This window comes from Schistocerca gregaria, chromosome 4 (assembly GCF_023897955.1).
Source record: "Schistocerca gregaria isolate iqSchGreg1 chromosome 4, iqSchGreg1.2, whole genome shotgun sequence".
Classification (NCBI taxonomy): Eukaryota; Metazoa; Arthropoda; class Insecta; order Orthoptera; family Acrididae; genus Schistocerca; species Schistocerca gregaria.
Genome location: NC_064923.1, coordinates 182331267 through 182351773, shown reverse-complemented (window position 1 = coordinate 182351773; position 20507 = coordinate 182331267).

Genomic DNA, 20507 nt, shown 5'->3' with positions numbered 1-20507 from the left:
ATGAATAAGTAGAGGACCGACCAGTGAGAACAGCTGTTAGATGTCATAGAAACTAACATACCCGATTCTTTCTAGTCATTTAACACAGGGAAAGGCATCAATAAATAGAAAGAAGCTGTAGTACCAATAGCTACGGGCGTTGGAAGCAGTGTTGAGTAGCATGAGCGACAGGAAATAAACTGCAGAATATCTCGAAAAGTCAGCATCAAATATTTAGCTCTGAGGACGAAGATGTGGAGTAAAAATGGATAAAATTCAAAATCATTATTGATTGTGCTTTAGACAAGTGTGTCTCAAGCAAGTATGTGGAGGATGGGAAAGGCCAACCACGTTTCAATAGCCGAGGGAGGAAGTCACCATGGAAACAAAGAGGGCTTCGTCCCGATTTAAGGGTAGTCAAAGCCTAGCTGACAAAAAAAGCTGAACAAAGCTAGAATGAACATACTGAGAGCAATTCAAAGAGCTTTCAATTATTTATAAAGTAAAAGTTTACAGAATCGTAAGAAGCGTTGGTCGTATGTACAGTCTGTAAGTGGATCGAAATCATCTTTTCAGTTGTTCGGTGACCGTACAGGCACCGAATCGGAAGACAGCAGTGAAAATGCAACAGTACTCAGTTCGATCTTTTGATTTTTTTGTTTCATCACGGTAGACGTAGTATGATACTTCCTTTCAGTAGTATGATACTTCCTTTCCGTGATAGCTGAATAGAACGTCGTCTGAGAGAAGACATACCGTACCTGTGGGATTTTCCGGAGATTATGGAAAAGAACTTGTTAACTTACTAGTAGGCATTACGACGCTGGACTGACACTGATCGACCGAAAAAAAGTGCTGGGCATTCTCGTTTTCAAGTAGGGTCGTAGAACAGAAGCATATAATTACAGGCCAATAGTGGTGAAAAATTTGTTTTAGATTTATAGAAAACATTATAATACTTTTGCAAAACGAAAAACTGCTCTATAATAAAGAAAGGATCCGTAAACTACGATCCTGTTAAAACCAAGTTCCCCCAGGTTGATGTCATGTTCCTTGATATCCGGAAGCTATTCGACACAGTTCCGCAATTTCGTGTAGCAGACAAAATACAAACTTACCGAGTATAGGACGAGATTTTTTACTAGATTTTGGTGATTTTAGCTGACAGAATTCAACAGCTTGCTCTTAAATAGAATGACGTAAAGGTAATCTTGCGATAATATCGAAGGAGTGTTACAGGGGTTTTATCTTTTCGCAGTACGGGATTGTTCAAAGTACTTGCAGCTTTACAGAAGACGCCTGCTCTAAAACTATGAGACATACAGAAAAATGAAACATATCTGTTTCAATTCGTAATTCGCACAATGGTGTTGCTGCACTAGGGGCAAGAGTGTCAGAACATGTAGACAAATCATATGCTCCGTATTGTAACACTGGATTTATTCGTGTCTACAAATAGGCAACGCAGTCGATTTCGAAAGCGGACTACTATCGATTACTGAAAGCCGATTCTTGTCACAGGGTTCCTTAAATTACATGAACGTACTGAAGTTTGACGTGTCGCAAAAAGTGTACGTATTTAGTAAATGAAATATGAATTAAAACTGCGGAGTTGCTCCGTCCAGTGAGGTGTCATTTTTCGTATATCCTGTATTTTCACGCAGTGGTCTCCTGGAACCCTGGAGATACTTTTGAACAAACTTTTTATGCAGTGTAAATGATGACCTGGATAACCTCGGAAGATCCTTAAAGTGGTTTGAAGACGATGTTATTGTCAATAGGAAGGGTGCAACGCCATAAGACGGCATAAGAAAGCAGGAAGACGCTACAGAGGATCAATGGCTCGTGCGGGACCGGCAATTGTCCCTGAACACAAATAAAGGTACGCATTGGGCCTTAATAGGATAGAGATCGACTATTATTCGATTAAGCTATTGGCGACAAGTGACTGGAAACAGTAAGAACCGTGGGACGCCTAAGGGCAACTGTTAGGAATAACACAAAATGAAAATTGTCAGAAAACTAGATTACAGGTTGTGATTTATTGTAAGGAAGTTAAGGAAACGTAAGTCATTCACCAATGAAGTGGCATTCAAAACTACTATAAGACCGATTCCTGAATACTGTTTATAAGTACGGATTAATAGAAGAGACAGAGAATTCAAGCAAAGAGCGACACGTTTTGTCTGGGGTTCGTTTAATAAGCTGAGATGCTCATTAAACTCCAGTCACACATGCTACAAGAGAGGCATTGTGCACTACGGAGAACTTTACTATTGGAGTTTCGAGTGCATGTTCCAAAAAGAGTAGGGCAGCATATAGCTTCCTCCTTCGTAGGCCTCGCGAAAAGATCGAGACGAGAAAACCGGGGTAATTGGAAATTAGAGGTAATACGAAACTTTATCGACTGTCGTTATTTCCACGCAACAAAGAAACACCGAACAGGGGAAACTGTACTAATACCAGAACTGCCCTCCACCATATATCGTAAGGTGGCTTGGTGGATTGTAGCTGTAGATAGTCACTTCTAACTGTCCCGAAGTACGTTAAATTTCTTGTAGGAAACAAACAGCTTAATTTCGTTCATTATAACGATGTTTTGGAAAGCCTGTGACTTTGTCATTAGTGATTTAAACAATGAAAAACTACACGAGTTACTTATTTTTTCATGCTTAGCGTAACGCGTTTCGAGAAGTTACTCTCGTTTTCAAGTGCATTTGTTTACATAAATATTTTTGTGATGTTTGCTCGTGTGATTTTATGCCTCTCTTGCACTGTAGTTCTCGTTTTGAGGTTATTCCGCAATCGGAAAATGGGACAAACGAACCTTGGAATGTTTTGTAAATGCTAATGATAGGTATATTATTTTTCTTTTTCTACTTACAAGTATCATACGTCCTCCATAATACAGAATATCACGAACACGTAATTCGTCACTTACAATGCTTCTTTTTGTAATCAAAGCATGCTACAGAAATGTTACGAAATTATGGTTTCACAAACAGTTTACACAGCCAGAAGTTTTACATTTTCTGAGTATTACATTATAAGCATAAAACTATCAATTAGAAAATTTATTTTACCCTTATCGACTAATAAATTATCGATGATGTATTTTATTTTGTTGTAGATGTTGAGTCTATGATCTTGGAAGGCCCAACTGTACCGACCGGCCGCCGTGTCATCCTCAGTCTAAGGCGTTACTGGATGCGGATATGGAGGGTTATTTGGTCAGCACACCGCTCTCCCGGCCGTATGTCAGTTTACGAGACCGGAGCCGCTACTTCTCAATCAAATAGACCTTCAGTTTGCCTCACAAGTGCTGAGTGCACTCAGCTTGCCAACAGCGCTCGGCAGACCGGATGGTCCCCCATCCAAGTGCCACCCCAGCACGACAGCGCTTAACTTCGGTGATCTGACGGGAACCGATGTTACCACTGCGGCAAGGCCGTTAGCACCCAGGAGAAACAGTTGAAAAAATTAACTGATTTGCTATGTAGTTGGTCAGTGATAATTTTTTGTTCTCGTTTTTGTGGTGTACAAAAATTTTTCGCTCCTCCGTTAAGTAGATTGTATGTTGTTTTTGGAAGTGGTGGAATACCTTAAGATCTTATGTTCTTGAATGGGTATCCAGGGTTATTTACGTGTGTTGATAATGGTGGCTCCGTAAATTGTTTAAAGGTGTGACAGTTGGATGTGTTAAGTGTACGTGATTCGAAAGTTCCTGTGACCTATGTAGTTGCTTCAGCAAGTTTTACAAGTGAGTTTATATATTCCTGAGCCTGATCATAAACAAACAAATGACAGTCATTAGCCGATCACATATTATTGCACCTGGGACGAGGGCGCTTCGGTCGGCGTATCGCGAGTTCTTACTGTGGTATTTCATGAGGACACGCTGAATCATTTGGCAGTATACGCATAACTGTCTTGAAATCTTTCACAGTACGATGCGTTTCCCTCAGTGACCAACGTTTCGGATGACCACCGCGGCAGGCCAAGTGCAATGATATTGTTGTAGGGTAGTACAGTCAGAAGGCGTTCATACAGGTTAAATAATATTTGTCTGTTTATCCTCTGAGCTGAATCTTAGCTTTACAGTAGTACATCTGCGAATATTTTCAAGATATATTACTTCTTGTGCTTTGTTGCTTGCTTTGTCCGCGTCCGTAGCAGATTAGTCACTGAGATTGACTGCCATGCGGAGGATACGAGTTCGACTCTCGGAACTTTCAGAGACTTTTGCTTGGGAGACGACGGGAACGTTGTGCGCTGTCTCTCGTGATGGTAGCTGAAGAGCCACTTGATCGAGTAATAGCGGCTCCAGGTCACGAAAACCGACAACGGCTGGGAGAGCGGTGTGCTGATCCTTCAACTTCCTATTCAGCATCCAGTGACGCCATTGGCAGAGGACGACACGGCGGTCGGTCGGTGCCGATCAGCCCGCCGGGGCCTGTGGATCGTGTTTGTATGCAGCGTTGTCGTTTCGTCTGTTTGCTGCTTGCTAGGAAGGTGTTTTATGTGCTATTGCATTTAGCAAAGGCGACTGCGATGATTACATGTGTGGCGAAATGTCTTTTTTGTGCCGTTGAAACAGGTGTCAGCGGGTAAGCACAGGGCTCGAATAGCACGAGGGGGATCGCTGTGCTGAACACTACAATCTGCAGGACGAATCATCTTCCAAACTTTCCCGTCCTATCAGCCCACGAAACGAAGTAAACTGATCTGCAGTTCAGACCAGAATATTGGTGTTCAGTCTACCGCTTAAGAACTGCCCGTCACCCCCTCTCCTTTTGACCAAATACTGACGAAACCTTTCTCCACCGTTGATTATTCGCACGAAGTAATGGCCGCTATCGACAGGGGATCTCAAGTTGATTCCGTATTTCTAGATTACCGGAAAGCTTTTGACACCGTTCCTCACAAGCGACTTCCAATCAAGCTGCGAGCCTATGGGGTATCGTCTCAGTTGTGCGACTGGATTCGTGACTTCCTGTCAGGAAGGTCGCAGTTGGTAGTAATAGACGGCAAATCGTCGAGTAAAACTGAAGTGATATCAGGTGTTCCCCAGGGAAGCGTCCTGGGAGCTCTGCTGTTCCTGATCTATACAAATGACTTGAGTGACAATCTGAGCAGTTCTCTTAGGTTGTTCGTCTAGTAAGGTCATCCGAAGACCAGTATCAGTTGCAAAGCGATTTAGAAAAGGTATGGTGTGGCAGGTGGCAGTTAACGCTAAATAACGAAAAGTGATGTGATCGACATGAGTTTCAAAAGAAATCCGTTGGAATACGATTACTCGATAAATAGTACAATTCTCATGGCTGTCAATTCAACTAAGTACCTGAGCGTTAAAATTACGAACAACTTCAGTTGGAAAGACCACATAGATAATATTGTTGGGAAGGCGAGCCAAAGGTTGCGTTGCATTGGCAGGACACTTGGAAGATGCAACAAGTCCACTAAAGAGACAGCTTACACTACACTCGTTCGTCCTCAGTTAGAATATTGCTGCGCGGTGTGGGATCCTTACCAGGTGGGACTGACGGAGGACATCGAAATAGTGCAAAAAAGGGCAGCTCGTTTTGTATTATCACGTAATAGGGGAGAGAGTGTGGCAGATATGATACGCGAGTTGGGATGGAAGTCATTAAAGCAAAGACGTTTTTCGTCGCGGCGAGATCTATTCACGAAATTTTAGTCACCAACTTTCTCTTCCGAATGCGAAAATATTTTGTTGAGCCCAACCTACATAGGTAGGAATGATCATCAAAATAAAATAAGAGAAATCAGAGCTCGAACAGAAAGGTTTGGGTGTTCGTTTTTCCAGCGCGCTGTTCGGGAGTGGAACGGTAGAGAGACAGTATGACAAGCACTTAAATGTGAATTGCAGAGTAATCATGTAGATGTAGATACCCGCATTAGCTACCTGCGTGTCGAGCACTACCGCATAAGCGTGTATGGGCCGCCTCAGCTGCACAGGACACTTTCATTTCTGGAGCCTTTTGTCAAATAGCCTTAAGCGGTAATTCCTACGTGTTGTAGTGAAGTTTACAATGTAACTGTGGCGGGAGTGTGGCTGGCCGACACGCGGCCGGCGGCAGCACCAGAAGCCTCAGCTGGCGACAGAAGGTCGCTGACCCGACGGTCACGTCGTCCCCGCGTGTCCGCATATGGGCGACAGCGTCGGACGTCGTGCGACTCGCGCCCGTTTTGGAGGCGACCGCCTCTGGCGCCGCAACCCGACACCGCCGTCTCAGGTGTTGGCAGTGTTCGACACGTGTCGTGACACCCAGAAGGCGTACAGATCGTCTTCGCCACGTTCTACGACTACCTTACCATTCACTTAACACGCATAAATCAATACCGAGAAAAAAATTAAACTGACTGTAAGAAAAGCTGACGATACGTCTAAAGCCACCCACCACCAGTAGCAGGTTTTTGTGTCTGGTTTGTTTTCTGCTTTCCTTGTTGTGCCCTATGGTGTTGGTGCGGTCGTATGTGTTGTGATGGTGGTTGTGACTGAAGTGGTCGCCATCACATCGTGGTGGTCTCAAAACATCGTCTGTGTTTTTCGTGTCAATGTTTTTTTCGAGGGGAAAAAATCGAAATCGTTCTATGATTTTCTCGACCTTTTATGAATATTCTGGAATAGCAACGAACTTTTACGAATAGTAACGAACGTTTTCGGATGTTAGAAAACAATTCCTAACGTTCTACAACACACTTCGAAACGGTCCATATAGCACTGGTCGGCACCCCATCAAAAACTTCTTAACCGCTGGGTTGTTCAACGCAGTAAAGACCGAAGAAGAATTCGTCGAAAAAACCTAGAATTCGTCGGAAAAAACCTAGGTAGACAAAAAGTCGTTCTGCGAGCCAACAATATAAGCGCAAAAATGATCCAGTTTAACAAACAAATCAGCAAGTAACTGGGGATAAAAGTATGTTTAAATTCATTGATACGCTGACGAAACAAGACGAGAGCATAAATCTCCCAACAGAATTTCTAAATTCGATCCGTATTCTCGGTATGATCTCTCAAAAGAGCTTCTTAACAACATCGTACCGGCAAGAAAATATTCAAGTCAGGGTTCATACCAAAAGTTCAATTCATTTCAACTAGCTTACCATTCAGCTTTAAAAGGCTTGAATTCCTCGTGAGATTAACGTGTATTATGTCATCAAAAACTAGAAAGGTAAATATTCCAGTGTCGCAGAATGTACTTAAAACAATCGTGTTTCTTGCACGACAAATGTTTGTATTGTGTTCGTCTGTTGGACATCCACTAAACTTTTTCGTCTTTGCTCGAAGCAAATCATCAAATATAGCTTATAACTATATAAATGAATAACTTAGCCGATATAAAAACGAGATGACTAATTATCTTTTACCAGTTCAGTACACAACGAGATAAGGGACTAAGAGAAGTGAGTGTTTTTCAGCTAGTTGTACTATTATTTAACATGGTAATACTAACCATGCACTACAGAGGATCAGAAGCATAAGTAGTCAATAAGAAATTAAAACAAGAATACTCGAATAAATGGTGTAACGGTAAATAACAAATGTCTTGCAAGCAAAACTTAAATTTCTAAATGTTGCAATGACGAAGAATCACTGATCAGTTGCTGAGAAATTGGTAATAAAAGTTTAATTAATGGTCAACATATCCTGCAACATACACATATAATATGTGTATGCTGTATTGTATAATATACAGTATGAGATTTAAAAATAGTGCATGAAGTACAGTAAGTTTAACAAGCACTGAAATCACCGGGAAAACAAACTGAATAAACACTACTGTCGTAAAACGCGGGGCACTACACAAAATGTGCCCCTAGTAAACTACAGGTAACGTTAATAGTAGGCGCCTAGGACGCTGTTTAAACAAACAGTAAACACCTTGAAACACTGGAATCATCTGGCAACGAATAGGGAAAGATCTACCAAAATAAAACAGAAATCACCCCTTAAACGCGGCGAGTAAATAACAATGTTACGCATTTAACCCACGTTCGCCACAAACCGCGAGTGTATGCGTAGTTACTGAAAACCGGAGCAATGTCACAAATATTTAAGAGTCGCGATGGGAAGCAGGATGCGTAAATTCAATGGCTATAATCAAACGTATCGCCGTTGTCCACCATGTGGGCGGGCAACAGTTCCCTAAGCAGGTTCGTTCCCTCTAGCTGTCAGGTCATTCAAGGTCCCAAACAGCGTGACGGCACCGGCAGTTCTTCACAGCCGAGGTCGCGGCCTTCTAATAACGTTCGGTCGACGACGCGGAGCGCTCACACCTCCTCAACTAACAGGAACCTCCAACAGCTCCCACCACTGCGCGCACGCCCCCACAGCAAGCCGAGCACAGGGATACATCTCGTCCGTGGCCGCTGAAGCCCGCACTCTGGCAACACAGCGTTGTCTTGACTCGCAGCAACTGACAGAGACAAAGCTATCATCAGTAGAAGCGATATCAGCAAAGATGTCACGCATGCATGGCACAAATACACCAACCATTTTCTGTGCTGTGAGATGTCGGCCTGTGCCAGGTCGTCTTCTCCTATTTGAACCGTGACGAAATGTCACGTTTGGTTCTCTGCGTTTCCTCCTTGTCTGTAGCGCGTTCCTTTTGAAATTTCCGCTTCGCGCTCTGCTGTTTCCTTACCATAGCCAGAGGGCTCTGTTGCGTTGCTGCGGCTAGAGAGCCTGTATACAGAGAGAGTGGCCATAGGTGAAGTTGCCCGTGATTGGTTGATTAGCTTTGGCGTCATTTTTCTACCAAACGTCTCTCGCGCTTCCTCTGTTCGCCGTGCTTTTGAGTTGAATTGAAGTTCAGAGGACTTTTGGAAACGATTAAAAGGTATTTGAATTATTGAGAGACTTGTTATGCGTTGTGCATGCATGTTCTATTTAGTCGTATATCGTTTTTAGTACGTAATTAGCGTTTGCGATCTTATATACGAGTTGATATAATGAAGTGTTTTGTGATGAAGTCGGTAGGCCTACATGTTTGAAGCAAACACGTTAGTAATTGTACAGTATTGTTTTTGACATCTCTAATTCGTCCTGCAGAAGTTCTTAAACGATGCCAGGTTGTGCTGCTTTTGGTTGTTCCAACAGAGGCGAAGGTGGATTTCGCATGTTAGCATTTCCTAGCAATGAAGAAAGACGAAAGCAGTGGGCAGTCGCAGTCAACAGGACTGACATAAATCAAACAGGAGCGTTGTGGAAACAAACCAAGTACTCTTATCTATGCCAAATAAGTCGTTTTTGCTACTTACTGCATATAAAACAACTTGCAATATACATAGTTAAATTTGAAAACAGACCCGTAAATTGGCTGTGTGAAAATTATTATAACACATTATTATTATGGGATTGTGTATCTAATGTTGCTGACACATTATTCGTAGTAAATAATTGTAGGTACTCTTGAAGAAAGTTTTTAATAGGCGTACTTACTGTGGGGTAGAAGGGATACGTTAGTTTTCTTGTTATATTTGGTCGTTATTACAGTAGCCTACATTTAACATTACCTGATTTTATAATCTTTTCTGTTTGTTATCTACGAGAGGTATTCATGAAAGAAAGTCGTAAGCAGTTGTTTACTTATGACATGCAAAAAGTTTGAAGACGTGACAAGAAGTACTAATACGTCTCACACTTTTTGCATGTCACAAGTAAACAACTGCTTACGACTTTCATATATCTGACGTAATACAGGTATATTAAATCTTTAACGTTATGCACTTCCGATACAAAACAAATGCTATAACACTATGTTTTTTTATTTGCGTTACTTTCATTGCAATATGTCTACTAAACGAACTTTAAAGGAGATAAATGCAAGTAACGAATAATTTTTACAGCCACTGTATCGAATTTTCCTGTGCTGTACGTAGTAGGCTACTATGAGTATATTATAGCTGTAAGGTCAGGAGTTCACTACACTCAGCTGGCGGCTACGCGGGTAGCGGAGGCTGTGTGGCGTGGACTGGGCGGTTTTTTAGGTTAGAAGGCCTCGGGAAAGTGCGGGATGGGCTGCAATGTCAAAGGGTGCTTGGAAATTACAGGACGTCCTTGGATCAAGGAACAGTCGGAATTATAGTTGTAAATTGTTGTAGTTGCGCTGGAAAAGTCCCTGAGCTTCAAGCGCTAATAGAAAGCACGGAAACTGATATCGTTATAGGTACAGAAAGCTGGCTAAGGCCTGAAATAAGTTCTGAAGAAATTTTTACGAAGTCTCAGACGGTGTTCAGGAAAGATAGATTAGGCAGAATTGGTGGTGGAGTGTTTGTGTCTGTCAGTAGTGGTTTAACTTGTAGTGAAGTCGAAGTAAATACTCCGTGCGAATTGGTGTGGGTGCAGGTTATACTTAACAGCCGAATTAAGTTAATAATTGGCTCCTTCTACCGACCCACAGACTCCGATGATACAGTTGCGGAACAGTTCAGAGAAAGTTTGAGTCTCGTAACAAATAAATACCCCACTCATACGGTTATAGTTGGTGGGGACTTCAACCTACCCTCAGTATGTTGGCAAAAATACTTGTTCAAAACCGGTGGTAGGCAGAAAACGTCTTCCGAGATTGTCCTAAATGCTTTCTCCGAAAATTATTTCGAGCAGTTAGTCCACGAACCCACGCGAATTGTAAATGGTTGCGAAAACACACTTGACCTCTTAGCCACAAACAATCCAGAGCTGATAGAGAGCATCATGACTGATACAGGGATTAGTGATCACAAGGTCATTGTAGCTAGGCTCAATACCATTTCTTCCAAATCCATCAGAAACAAACGCAAAATAATTTTATTTAAAAAAGCGGATAAAGTGCCAGTAGAAGCCTTCCTAAAAGACAATTTCCATTCCTTCCGAACTGACTATGCGAATGTAGACGAGATGTGGCTCAAATTCAAAGATATAGTAGCAACAGCAATTGAGATATTCATACCTCATAAATTGGTAAGAGATGGAACGGATCCCCCGTGGTACACAAAAAAAGTCCGAACGCTGTTGCAGAGGCAACGGAAAAAGCATGCGAAGTTCAGAAGAACGCGAAATCCCGAAGATGGGCTAAAATTTACAGACGCGCGAAATTTGGCACTTACTTCGATGCGAGATGCCTTTAATAGTTTCCACAACGAAACATTGTCTCGAAATTTGGTAGAAAATCCGAAGAAATTCTGGTCGTATGTAAAGTACACAAGCGGCAAGACGCAGTCAATACCTTCGCTGCGCAGTGCCGATGGTACTGTTATCGACGACTGTGCCGCTAAAGCGGAGTTATTGAACGCAGTTTTCCGAAATTTCTTCACCAGGGAAGACGAATGGAATATTCCAGAATTTGAAACACGAGCATCTGCTAGCATGAGTCTCTTAGAAGTAGATACCTTAGGGGTTGCGAAGCAACTCAAACCGCTTGATACGGGCAAGTCTTCAGGCCCAGATTGTATACCGATTAGGTTCCTTTCAGATTACGCTGATACTATAGCTCCCTACTTAGCACTCATATACAACCGCTCGCTCACCGATAGATCTGTACCTACAGATTGGAAAATTGCGCAGGTCGCACCAGTGTTCAAGAAGGGTAGTAGGAGTAATCCATTTAACTACAGACCTATATCATTGACGTCGGTTTGCAGTAGGGTTTTGGACCATATACTGTATTCAAACATTATGAATCACCTCGAAGGGAACGATCTATTGACACGTAATCAGCATGGCTTCAGAAAACATCGCTCTTGTGCAACGCAGCTAGCTCTTTATTCGCACGAAGTAATGGCCGCTATCGACAGGGGATCTCAGGTTGATTCCGTATTTCTAGATTTCCGGAAAGCTTTTGACACCGTTCGTCACAAGCGACTTCTAATCAAGATGCGGAGCTATGGGGTATCGTCTCAGTTGTGCGACTGGATTCGTGATTTCCTGTCAGGAAGGTCGCAGTTCGTAGTAATAGACGGCAAATGATCGAATAAAACTGAAGTGATATCACATGTTCCCCAGGGAAGCGTCCTGGGACCTCTACTGTTCCTGATCTATATAAATGACCTGGGTGACAATCTGAGCAGTTCTCTTTGACTGTTCGCAGATGATGCTGTAATTTACCGTCTAGTAAGGTCATCCGAAGACCAGTATCAGTTGCAAAGCGATTTAGAAAAGATTGCTGTATGGTGTGTCAGGTGGCAGTTGACGCTAAATAACGAAAAGTGTCAGATGATCCACATGAGTTCCAAAAGAAATCCGTTGGAATTCGATTACTCGATAAATAGTACAATTCTCAAGGCTGTCAATTCAACTAAGTACCTGGGTGTTAAAATTACGAACAACTTCAGTTGGAAGGACCACATAGATAATATTGTCGGGAAGGCGAGCCAAAGGTTGCGTTTCATTGGCAGGACACTTAGAAGATGCAACAAGTCCACTAAAGAGACAGCTTACACTACACTCGTTCGTCCTCTGTTAGAATATTGCTGCGCGGTGTGGGATCCTTACGAGGTGGGATTGACGGAGGACATCGAAAGGGTGCAAAAAAGGGCAGCTCGTTTTGTATTATCACGTTATAGGGGAGAGAGTGTGGCAGATATGATACACGAGTTGGGATGGAAGTCATTGCAGCATAGACGTTTTTCGTCGCGGCGGGACCTTTTTACGAAATTTCAGTCACCTACTTTCTCTTCCGAATGCGAAAATATTTTGTTGAGCCCAACCTACATAGGTAGGAATGATCATCAAAATAAAATAAGAGAAATCAGAGCTCGAACAGAAAGGTTTAGGTGTTCGTTTTTCCCGCTCGCTGTTCGGGGGTGGAATAGTAGAGAGATAGTATGATTGTGGTTCGATGAACCCTCTGCCAAGCACTTAAATGTGAATCACAGAGTAGTCATGTAGATGTAGATGTAAAGAAATGCATTTAACGAACGATTTCGCCCTATTGTCTTGTGCTTTTGATTCACTGAGAGTGTACTCCACTACTGGCCATTCAAAACCCCCGCCCGCAGTTTGGAAGAAAAATGGCCGCTGTATCGTCCGGTTGGCCACTCTCTCCCTATACAGGCTCTCTAGCTGCGGTCGGCTGCCTGCCGTGTTTGCGAGGGAGCGTCGGTCTGGAGGAGGAACTCTAATTGCGGATATCTGGGAGTGTATAGGAGGCCACGCCGTTTCGTTGATCCTACGGATGTCGTCGGATTATAGTAAGACGTTCTGACCATTATTTTACGTTATTTGAAAGCAACTGGGCATTCCGGCGTCTACAGTAATTCGGTGAAGATTATTTGTGGTGTCGGCGTGTAAATGACTGAACAAGGAGCAGTTTATTTAATGTTCACCTTATGCTCGTGTTATGCATGTGCCGTTTGCGAGTGTAAACTTGACTCTCACCTTTGTCTGTTGATTTTGAGCGCATCGTCGAATACTGGATGCAAGTAGTGACTTTCAGTTAATTAGCTGGATTCTTCCTTTTCTTCGTCACGACGCGTGTTTCATGGTAAAATAGAACTGTAGGCCTTAACTTGATACCTCATTTGGGTGGCTTCAATAACACTCTAACCTGTTAAACAATTAAGGCTTGTGGTAAACAAAGGTATTTAAGGATATTGCTTTAAAATATTATCTGAAATGTGTCAGTGATGTATGTTGCGCTAGTTGATTCTGGGGTATGAATGGGTCTGTTAGTTTTGATTGCCTTCTCACCAGGACACTTGCTCGACGCTTTTCTTTAAATACGCCGCTAACCTATTTAGCGATTGTTGTGGCTATTTTAAATTAATCACTGCTCAATAGCCCAACACAGTTTGTGAGCCGTCAAAAACCGTGTATGTGTTATTTATTCCTTTTTTCTAGTCAATATGTAAGCATGCCATTCTTAATTGTTTACTCTAGGTAGCCATTAAGTTACCATTTTTGGGCTGTTTAGATTGAGTGAGGCTCCTTTGAGTATAGACTTGTCAATTTCCAATTTGTTTTTCGACCAGTTTTTAATTATGCTTATGCGCATATATATAGTTGGAATCTAAATTTTTTATTACTATTGAGCTGTACTTAAATTCATATTGTGAAGAAAGTAACTTATTGGAAGTTAACCGTCGACGTAAGGTGTTGTGGACGATGCACTTTCCTGTTATTCATTTTAATGTTCTAGTCAATGCGTAAACTTGCTAATTATTTTCTCTTTACATTAATTGTGCCTGCCTTGATGTTATAAGTGACTGTTTCATAAGCAGTTCTTTAACGATCCTACGCGCATATTTATATTTATGGGAGAACTTAAAGTGTGTCCCCCTATTGAACTTTAACTAAAGCGCAGAAAATTGAATCAGGTGTCTATTCTTGTCCTAGTGCTATTATCTGTCAAATGTAACACGCAACATTTTCTTGATCTACTATCAAGTGTTACAATTAATGCAAATTGCAGTGAAGCGAAGCGCTATTTCAGTTAATCTCGTGATCTCCGCATTGGTTAATCTAAACTCATAATATTCGATTGTTTAAATATTGGAGGGAGGTGCGTCTGTCCCACTATTTTATTCGTATGTAATAAATTATTTGCATACGTCTTGCATATCACCTCCCTTCCTTTCCTTGATCAAATTTTTCTCATGCTTAATTACACGAGTTGTTCGGGGCAGAAATGACTTTTACTTCAACTGTACTCTGGTACTGCGGCAACCTGTCATTACTTGAATTTACAAGACCTTTTGTATCTTGTTGCTTTACGTTCTGGGAAACCCCCAACTTAAAGGGAGAATCAGCCTTTTCCCCTACCCATTAGTGCTACCTTTCGCTTCTTCGTTGAATATCCTCTGCTAGTCATATTTGGCACGGGTCCCACACACTTTAGCAATATTGTAGCATGGATAGCACGAGTGTTTTCTATGCGAACTCCTTCGTATACTGATTGCATTTCTCTAGTATCTTAACAATTAACCGAAGTCTGGCCTCTCTTTGCCTACGACTGAGCCTACGTGGTCTTTCCATTTCATATCCTAGCTAAGTGGTACTCCCGGATATTCGTATGAGTTGACGGATTCCAATTCTGACTCGTTGAAATTGTAATCAAAGTATACCATGTTGGTTTCGTTTTCTGAAGAGCACCATTTTACTTTTCTGAACACTTAAAGTACATTTCCAGTCTTTTCACCAGTTTGAAATCTAATCAAGATGTAACTGAATACTTTTATTTTGTTTTATTTTTCCAGGCAGTACCTCGTATACACTGAGTACGCTGAGGTGACGGAAGTTATGGGATAGCGATATGCACCTATACAGACGGAGGATGTGTCTCGTATAAAAGACATGAAAGGGCAGTGGATTGGTGGAGCTTTCTTTTGCACACATGTGATACGTGTCAAAACGTTTCCTACGTGATAATGGCCACAAGACGTGCATTAACTGACTGTGAACATGAAATGGTTCAAATGGTTCAAATGGCTCTGAGCACTATGGGACTAAACTGCTGTGGTCATCAGTCCCCTAGAACTTAGAACTACTTAAACCTAACTAACCTAAGGACATCACACACATCCATGCCCGAGGCAGGATTCGAACCTGCGACCGTAGCAGTCGCACGGTTCCGGACTACGCGCCTAGAACCGCGAGACCACCGCGGCCGGCTCATGAAATGGTACTTGGAGCTAGACACATGGGACATTCCACCTCGGATATTGTTAGGGATTTCAGTATTTCGAAATTCACAGTATCAAGAGTGTACCGGGAATACAAAATTTCAGGCATTACCTTTCATCAAGGACAACGCAGTGGCCAACGGCCTTCACTTAACGGAGGAGAGCAGCGGTTTTTGCACAGAATTGTCAGTGCTAACAGACCAGGAACACTGCTTGGAATAACTGCAGAAATCAATGTGGGACGTCCGCCGTAAGTATCCGTTAAGCCAGAGTGGCAAAATTTCGCGTTAATGGCTAACGGCAGCAGATGACCGACGCGAATGCCTTTGCTAACAGCACGATATCGCCTGCAACTCCTCCCCAGGACTCTTGAGGTTGTCGATTGAACCCTAGACGACTGGAAAAACGTGCCCTGCTCAGATGAGTCTCAATTTCAGTTGGTAAGAGTTTATAGTAGGGTCAGAGTGTGGCGCAGACCACACGGAGCCATGGACCCCAGTTGTCAACAAGGCACTGTGCAAGCTGCTGGTGGTTTCATAATGGTTGTGTATACATGTAAAAGAAATAATTGTTTTGAGTGTCCACTATATTCTGTCTACAGAGCCTTATCCTCTGCTCGTTAAATTTTGATCGCTTATGGTTCAACTACGTCTCATTATCTTGGAGATTCTTCCACTTACACATTTAAATTTACGAAGCAATAATGGTACCTGTGGCTTAGATTAACCTGTCGATCTTGATTAACAGAAGCAATAAACTTTTATACAATTTTAATACCTATAACACTCTTTTATAGGTTAAATGTAGGTATTATTTTTAATTTTGTGTATGTATTGTTCGTTTGCTGTTCATTACACGTGGTGCTTTATTTGCCACAAAGTTTGCCACATTAATTTTGGCATATGTAGGGGTTTACGAAACAAAATGAACCATGCAATCAAATCTGGTGCTACCTTGTATTGCAGGTAATCAGGTAAGTACAACATGAGAGTAGGGGAGTGTGACTTTACGAGATACTCACTCGTGGGGCAAGAAGTAGTAATATGTGATTTGACAGCTCACAGTGGCTGGCTGGGAGAACATTTTATGTGAGAACATACACTTCTGGAAATTGAAGTAAGAACACCGTGAATTCATTGACCCAGGAAGGGGAAACTTTATTGACACATTCCTGGGGTCAGATACATCATATGATCACACTGACAGAACCACAGGCACATAGACACAGGCAACAGAGCATGCACAATGTCGGCACTAGTACAGTGTATATCCACCTTTCGCAGCAATGCAGGCTGCTATTCTCCCATGGAGACGATCGTAGAGATGCTGGATGTAGTCCTGTGGAACGGCTTGCCATGTCATTTCCACCTGGCGCCTCAGTTGGACCAGCGTTCGTGCTGGACGTGCAGACCGCGTGAGACGACGCTTCATACAGTCCCAAACATGCTCAATGGGGGAAAGATCCGGAGATCTTGCTGGCCAGGGTAGTTGACTTACACCTTCTAGAGCACGTTGGGTGGTACGGGATACATGCGGACGTGCATTGTCCTGTTGGAACAGCAAGTTCCCTTGCCGGTCTAGGAATGGTAGAACGATGGGTTCGATGACGGTTTGGATGTACCGTGCACTATTCAGTGTCCCCCCGACGATCACCAGAGGTGTACGGCCAGTGTAGGAGATCGCCCCCCACACCATGATGCCGGGTGTTGGCCCTGTGTGCCTCGGTCGTATGCAGTCCTGATTGTGGCGCTCACCTGCACGGCGCCAAACACGCATACGACCATCATTGGCACCAAGGCAGAAGCGACTCTCTTCGCTGAAGACGACACGTCTCCATTCGTCCCTCCATTCACGCCTGTCGCGACACCACTGGAGGCTGGCTGCACGATGTTGGGGCGTGAACGGAAGACGGCCTAACGGTGTGCGGGACCGTAGCCCAGCTTCATGGAGACGGTTGCGAATGGTCCTCGCCGATACCCCAGGAGCAACAGTGTCCCTAATTTGCTGGGAAGTGGCGGTGCGGTCCCCTACGGCACTGCGTAGGATCCTACGGTCTTGGCGTGCATCCGTCCGTCGCTGCGGTCCAGTTACAGGTCGACGGGCACGTGCACCTTCCGCCGACCACTGGCGACAACATCGATGTACTGTGGAGACCTCATGCCCCACGTGTTGAGCAATTCGGCGGTTCGTCCACCTGGCCTCCCGCATGCCCACTATACGCCCTCGCTCAAAGTCCGTCAATTGCACATATTGTTCACGTGCACGCTGTCGCGGCATGCTACCAGTGTTAAAGACTGCGATGGAGCTCCGTATGCCACGGCAAACTGGCTGACACTGACGGCGGCGGTGCACAAATGCCGCGCAGCTAGCGCCATTCGACGGCCAACACCGCGGTTCCTGGTGTGTCCGCTGTGCCGTGCGTGTGATTATTGCTTGTACAGCCCTCTAGCAGTGTCCGGAGCAAGTATGGTGGGTCTGACACACCGGTGTCAATGTGTTCTTTTTTCCATTTCCAGGAGTGTAGGTAAAGTTATGGCTGAGGAGCCAGATACATGTTTTTTTTCCTGTGGCTGTAGCATGAGTGCTTCGCTGAAATGGTTGAGATGGTACAATGGCAGCTGCTGTTGACGAAATCAAAAAGGAATATTATATAATTTCAAAGAAACTACATCGTAGACTCTACAAACAAAGCCAAGTACGCCAAAAAGAAACATGGTGACGAGACGAGCTCACTGTAACATCAGATATGAATCTGGGATGAGTATTATGAAGGTTATCATTGTTTTAATTATAATACATGTTAGCAATTGATAAAAACTAACTACTGGAGAAATATGATCATGTTATGTGTCGTATTAAATCTGACATCTTCAAACATCACAACGAGTTAATTTTCAAATAGGGTATTGGTATTTACATGTTTGTTAAAAGTTGATATGCAGATCTGTGAATCCTATAGCTTGTCCATAGCTGAATATGATATAAAAGCGGTATTACTTTTCTGGATTATGTAATATTTTTCTGGATCACTAACCACAGTTTACCATTTCATATGCATTTATAATTTTATATACATTTTGTCACTTGAAAAAAAGAGCAGATATAGACAGATGTTATGAACTTTATAAATAGCTTCTGTGAATCTGTTTTATTTTAATGTTATGTGGAAAAATGAGCGTTATAATTTTCTCTATAGTCTAATACATTATGTGTAAACTTCAAACTTGAATGATGGTCATCGTTTTAGTGTCTAACTCGAAAGCAGTAGTGTCTGAGACCACAGACATTATTTAAGGGAGTGGATTATCCTCTGTCAGTGCCTTTTTACCACGATATTTCATTGGTGTCTTTGTGTGTTGGTCCATCATTAGGGCGTTTGTCGAGGTGGCTGTGCAGCCAATTAACCGCGTGAACTAAATACTTCTAAAGTATCTGTGGACTTGGAATAATTTTGTAAACACAAGTTACAGACTAATTTTACACGTATCTAGTGGTAAGCTACACTTTCAGATTTTGAATCTTTTTGTTGATTTTCATGAATAACTGTGCAGTACTTGTTCCCACGTTTTCCTGTATTCGATGCTCTGCTTGCACGACGTACATTATTGTTTGATTGGTTTTTCATTTTAATCCACAGTGTGAGACCACCATTCACACATACATGAGTATCATTCAAAAAATGTTTATTTGGCTTAAAATTTAACGCTCTGGTTTCATCATCATCATTAATGTATGGTTATAATCCACTCATTTTTTAGATATAATGTTCTAAAATGCATACATTAATTTGCTGGCTTTTTTATTTTCTAAAGAGATGTTTAGGTTTAATTATGTACTAAATGTATGAGTTTTAAAGCAACAGTGCACGATTGACCCGTGTGATCTCACGACTCAAGTCAAAAGGTCGTACATTGTCCACACCGATACTGTGACCAATAGAAGCGCACCAGTGAGCGCCTGAAACCTAACTGTACCTCTTACAGTAGTTCTGGAAGAGTCAATACGGAATGTCAAGTTGCCTGTTCGCTGCCCTCTTTTAACAACCATCTCCACATTGCAGAGGTATCCTTGCACATGAACGTTTTCAAGTTCCTTAAATTTATTTAGTTTTAATGGAAATGGCTGTCATGGTGATAATTAGCAACATTTTAATGAAACTAGGTATCTACTCTTAAAAGTCAAGCAGAAATACGTCTGTTCCTACATATTATCTCTGTCATACTGATATCACACAAAAAACTGACATGCAGATTTGCACACTTAACCATTATAGTTTCTGAATTAATTTTTAGTCTTAGTTGCTTCTTTTTGTTTAATGTAAATAATTAAAAGTTTTATCATCCACCGAGGGTGTGGCAGTGCAAGATGTCGGATCTACTGAGAATTATTTTCTAACTTAACAGTAATTCTACAAAGATATAGAGGATAATTTAAATATAACTGGAACTTCTACAATGTGCTATTCTTAAATATCAACGAAACTCACTATTGCGTAAAGGAAATACTAGACTGTATTTCGTAGTATGGTTACAACGACAAACTGCTACTCATAAAAATGAGTAACAGACGAGCAGCTCATGGGGCACGTTCATGAAGTTTAATCTCCTTTCAGTATCTATACCAAAATCCAATAACTGAAAGAGTTACAACAAATCAAGGAATAACTACGCAAGTTGGAACGTGTTGTTTATTGGTATCAGAGCAGATCATGCTCAATAACATCAGCAATTGATTTACAAGACACCTTCTACAGCTTGAGAGAATTTGAATTGTTAGGATGCGTAAGTGCAAGGATTGCAGACATAAGATTTCAGATCTAAGCTTGTCGAACAAAAAAATGGTCACCGAAAATGCCGAAGCAAATATAAATAGCATCCTAGGACGGCCAAATATGTGTAAAGCTC